Source organism: Hypanus sabinus, unplaced genomic scaffold (assembly GCF_030144855.1).
Source record: "Hypanus sabinus isolate sHypSab1 unplaced genomic scaffold, sHypSab1.hap1 scaffold_328, whole genome shotgun sequence".
NCBI lineage: Eukaryota > Metazoa > Chordata > Chondrichthyes > Myliobatiformes > Dasyatidae > Hypanus > Hypanus sabinus.
The window spans coordinates 174,901-180,730 of NW_026781234.1; positions in this window are offsets into that span (position 1 = coordinate 174,901).

Below are 5,830 nucleotides of genomic sequence, written 5' to 3' on the forward strand. Positions count from 1 at the left end.
ACGGTGTGGAAGGAGATTCACACTGTGTCTGACCCCGGGAGTGTTTGATGGGACCGTGGAGAGGAATAATCATACTGTGTCTGACGACGGGAGTGTGTGATGGGACGGTGTGTAGGGAGATTCACTCTTTGCCTGACCCAGGGAGTGTTTGATGGGACCGTGTAGAGGAATAATCACACTGTGTCTGACCACGGGAGAGTGTGATGGAACGGTGTGGAGGGAGATTCACTCTGTGTCTGACCCCGGGCGTGTATGATGGGACGGTGTGGATATAAATTCACTCTGTGTCTGACCCCGGGAGTGTTTGATGGGACCGTGTAGAGGAATAATCACTCTGAGTCTGATAACGGGAGTGTGTGATGGGACGGTGTGGAGGGAGACTCACTCTGTGTCTGACCCCGGGAGTGTTTGATGGGAACGTGCAGAGGAAAAATCACTCTGTGTCTGACCCCGGGAGTGTTTGATGGGACCTTGTTGAGGAATAATCACTCTGTGTCTGACCCCGGGAGTGTTTGATGGGACCGTGTAGAGCAATAATCACTCTGTGTCTGACCCCGGGAGTGTTTGATGGGACCGTGTAGGGGAATAATCACACTGTGTCTGACCCCGGGAGTGTTTGATGGGATCGTGTAGAGGAATAATCACTCTGTGTCTGACCCACGGAGTGTTTGATGGTACAGTGTAGAGGAATAATCACGCTGTGTCTGACCCCGGAAGCGTATGATGGGACGGTGTGGATATAAATTCACTCTGTGTCTGACCCCGGGAGGGTTTGATGGGACCGTGTAGAGGAATAATCACTCTGTGTCTGACCCCGGGAGTGTTTGATGGGACCGTGTAGAGGAATAATCACTCTGTGTCTGACCCCGGGAGTGTTTGTTGGGTCCGTGTAGAGGAATAATCACTGTATGTCTGACACACGGAGTGTTTAATGGTACAGTGTAGAGGAATAATCACTCTGTGTCTGACCCCGGGAGTGTATGATGGGACGGTGTGGATATAAATTCACTCTGTGTCTGACCCCGGGAGTGTTTGATGGGACCGTGTAGAGGAATAATCACTCTGTGTCTGACCCCGGGGGAGTGTGATGGGACGGTGTGGAAGGAGATTTACACTGTGTCTGACACCGGGAATGTTTCTTGGGACCGTGTAGAGGAATAATCTCTCTGTGTCTGACACCGGGAGTGTTTGATGGGACCGTGTAGAGGAATAATCACTCTGTGTCTGACCACGGGAGTGTTTGATGGGATCGTGTAGAGGAATAATCACTCTGTGTCTGACCCACGGAGTGTTTGATGGTACAGTGTAGAGGAATAATCTCGCTGTGTCTGACCCCGGAAGCGTATGATGGGACGGTGTGGATATAAATTCACTCTGTGTCTGACCCCGGGAGTGTTTGATGGGACCGTGTAGAGGAATAATCACTCTGTGACTGACCCCGGGAGTGTTTGATGGGACCGTGTAGAGGAATAATCACTCTGTGTCTGACCCCGGGAGGTTTGATGGGTCCGTGTAGAGGAATAATCACTGTATGTCTGACACACGGAGTGTTTGATGGTACAGTGTAGAGGAATAATCACTCTGTGTCTGACCCCGGGAGTGTATGATGGGACGGTGTGGATATAAATTCACTCTGTGTCTGACCCCCGGAGTGTTTGATGGGACCGTGTAGGGGAATAATCACTCTGTGTCTGACCCCGGGGGAGTGTGATGGGACGGTGTGGAAGGAGATTCACACTGTGTCTGACACCGGGAGTGTTTCTTGGGACCGTGTAGAGGAATAATCTCTCTGTGTCTGACACCGGGAATGTGTGATGGGACGGTGTGGAGGGAGACTCATTCTGTGTCTGATCCCGGGAGTGCTTGATGGGACCGTGCAGAGGAAAAATCACTCAGTGTCTGACCCCGGGAGTGTTTGATGGGACCGTGTTGAGGAATAATCACTCTGTGTCTGACCCCGGGAGTGTTTGATGGGACCGTGTAGAGAAAAAATCACTCTGTGTCTGACCCCGGGAGTGTTTGATGGGACCGTGTAGAGCAATAATCTCTCTGTGTCTGACCCAGGGAGTGTTTGATGGGATCGTGTAGAGGAATAATCACTCTGTGTCTGACCCACGGAGTGTTTGATGGTACAGTGTAGAGGAATAATCACCCTGTGTCTGACCCCGGAAGCGTATGATGGGACGGTGTGGATATAAATTCACTCTGTGTCTGACCCCGGGAGTGTTTGATGGGACCGTGTAGAGGAATAATCACTCTGTGTCTGACCCCGGGAGTGTTTGATGGGACCGTGTAGGGGAATAATCACTCTGTGTCTGACCCCGGGAGTGTTTGATGGGTCCGTGTAGAGGAATAATCACTGTATGTCTGACACACGGAGTGTTTGATGGTACAGTGCAGAGGAATAATCACTCTGTGTCTGACCCCGGGAGTGTATGATGGGACGGTGTGGATATAAATTCACTCTGTGTCTGACCCCCGGAGTGTTTGATGGGACCGTGTAGAGGAATAATCACTCTGTGTCTGACCCCGGGGGAGTGTGATGGGACGGTGTGGAAGGAGATTCACACTGTGTCTGACACCGGGAGTGTTTCTTGGGACCGTGTAGAGGAATAATCTCTCTGTGTCTGACACCGGGAGTGTTTGATGGGACCGCGTAGAGGAATAATCACTCTGTGTCTGACACCGGGAGGTTTGATGGGTCCGTGTAGAGGAATAATCACTGTATGTCTGACACACGGAGTGTTTGATGGTACAGTGTAGAGGAATAATCACTCTGTGTCTGACCCCGGGAGTGTATGATGGGACGGTGTGGATATAAATTCACTCTGTGTCTGACCCCCGGAGTGTTTGATGGGACCGTGTAGGGGAATAATCACTCTGTGTCTGACCCCGGGGGAGTGTGATGGGACGGTGTGGAAGGAGATTCACACTGTGTCTGACACCGGGAGTGTTTCTTGGGACCGTGTAGAGGAATAATCTCTCTGTGTCTGACACCGTGAATGTGTGATGGGACGGTGTGGAGGGAGACTCATTCTGTGTCTGATCCCGGGAGTGCTTGATGGGACCGTGCAGAGGAAAAATCACTCAGTGTCTGACCCCGGGAGTGTTTGATGGGACCGTGTTGAGGAATAATCACTCTGTGTCTGACCCCGGGAGTGTTTGATGGGACCGTGTAGAGAAAAAATCACTCTGTGTCTGACCCCGGGAGTGTTTGATGGGACCGTGTAGAGCAATAATCTCTCTGTGTCTGACCCAGGGAGTGTTTGATGGGATCGTGTAGAGGAATAATCACTCTGTGTCTGACCCACGGAGTGTTTGATGGTACAGTGTAGAGGAATAATCACCCTGTGTCTGACCCCGGAAGCGTATGATGGGACGGTGTGGATATAAATTCACTCTGTGTCTGACCCCGGGAGTGTTTGATGGGACCGTGTAGAGGAATAATCACTCTGTGTCTGACCCCGGGAGTGTTTGATGGGACCGTGTAGGGGAATAATCACTCTGTGTCTGACCCCGGGAGTGTTTGATGGGTCCGTGTAGAGGAATAATCACTGTATGTCTGACACACGGAGTGTTTGATGGTACAGTGCAGAGGAATAATCACTCTGTGTCTGACCCCGGGAGTGTATGATGGGACGGTGTGGATATAAATTCACTCTGTGTCTGACCCCCGGAGTGTTTGATGGGACCGTGTAGAGGAATAATCACTCTGTGTCTGACCCCGGGGGAGTGTGATGGGACGGTGTGGAAGGAGATTCACACTGTGTCTGACACCGGGAGTGTTTCTTGGGACCGTGTAGAGGAATAATCTCTCTGTGTCTGACACCGGGAGTGTTTGATGGGACCGCGTAGAGGAATAATCACTCTGTGTCTGTCCCCGGGAGTGGTTGATGGGTCCGTGTAGAGGAATAATCATTGTATGTCTGTCACACGGAGTGTTTGATGGTACAGTGTAGAGGAATAATCACTCTGTGTCTGACCCCGGGAGTGTTTGATGGGACCGTGTAGGGGAATAATCACTCTGTGTCTGACCCCGGGAGTGTTTGATGGGTCCGTGTAGAGGAATAATCACTGTATGTCTGACACACGGAGTGCTTGATGGTACAGTGTAGAGGAATAATCACTCTGTGTCTGACCCCGGGAGTGTATGATGGGACGGTGTGGATATAAATTCACTCTGTGTCAGACCCCCGGAGTGTTTGATGGGACCGTGTAGAGGAATAATCACTCTGTGTCTGACCCACGGAGTGTTTGATGGTACAGTGTAGAGGAATAATCACGCTGTGTCTGACCCCGGAAGCGTATGATGGGACGGTGTGGATATAAATTCACTCTGTGTCTGACCCCGGGAGGGTTTGATGGGACCGTGTAATGGAATAATCACTCTGTGTCTGACCCCGGGAGTGTTTGATGGGACCGTGTAGAGGAATAATCACTCTGTGTCTGACCCCGGGAGTGTTTGATGGGTCCGTGTAGAGGAATAATCACTGTATGTCTGACACACGGAGTGTTTAATGGTACAGTGTAGAGGAATAATCACTCTGTGTCTGACCCCGGGAGTGTATGATGGGACGGTGTGGATATAAATTCACTCTGTGTCTGACCCCGGGAGTGTTTGATGGGACCGTGTAGAGGAATAATCACTCTGTGTCTGACCCCGGGGGAGTGTGATGGGACGGTGTGGAAGGAGATTTACACTGTGTCTGACACCGGGAATGTTTCTTGGGACAGTGTAGAGGAATAATCTCTCTGTGTCTGACACCGGGAGTGTTTGATGGGACCGTGTAGAGGAATAATCACTCTGTGTCTGACCCCGGGAGTGTTTGATGGGATCGTGTAGAGGAATAATCACTCTGTGCCTGACCCACGGAGTGTTTGATGGTACAGTGTAGAGGAATAATCACGCTGTGTCTGACCCCGGAAGCGTATGATGGGACGGTGTGGATATAAATTCACTCTGTGTCTGACCCCGGGAGTGTTTGATGGGACCGTGTAGAGGAATAATCACTCTGTGTCTGACCCCGGGAGTGTTTGATGGGACCGTGTAGAGGAATAATCACTCTGTGTCTGACCCCGGGAGGTTTGATGGGTCCGTGTAGAGGAATAATCACTGTATGTCTGACACACGGAGTGTTTGATGGTACAGTGTAGAGGAATAATCACTCTGTGTCTGACCCCGGGAGTGTATGATGGGACGGTGTGGATATAAATTCACTCTGTGTCTGACCCCCGGAGTGTTTGATGGGACCGTGTAGAGGAATAATCACTCTGTGTCTGACCCCGGGGGAGTGTGATGGGACGGTGTGGAAGGAGATTAACACTGTGTCTGACACCGGGAGTGTTTCTTGGGACCGTGTAGAGGAATAATCACTCTGAGTCTGATAACGGGAGTGTGTGATGGGACGGTGTGGAGGGAGACTCACTCTGTGTCTGACCCCGGGAGTGATTGATGGGAACGTGCAGAGGAAAAATCACTTTGTGTCTGACCCCGGGAGCGTTTGTTGGGACCGTGTAGAGGAATAATCACTCTGTGTCTGACACCGGGAGTGTGTGATGGGACGGCGTGGAAGGAGATTCACTCTGTGTCTGCCCCCTGGAATGTATGATGGGACCCTGGAGAGGAATAATCACTGTGTGTCTGACCCCCGATAGTGTTCGATGGGACCGTGTAGAGGAATAATCACTCTGTGTCTGACCCACGGAGTGTTTGATGGTACAGTGTAGAGGAATAATCACTCTGTGTCTGTCCCCCGGGAGTGTTTGATGGGACCCTGTAGAGGCATAATCACTCTGGGTCTGACCCCGGGAGAGTTTGATGGGACCGTGC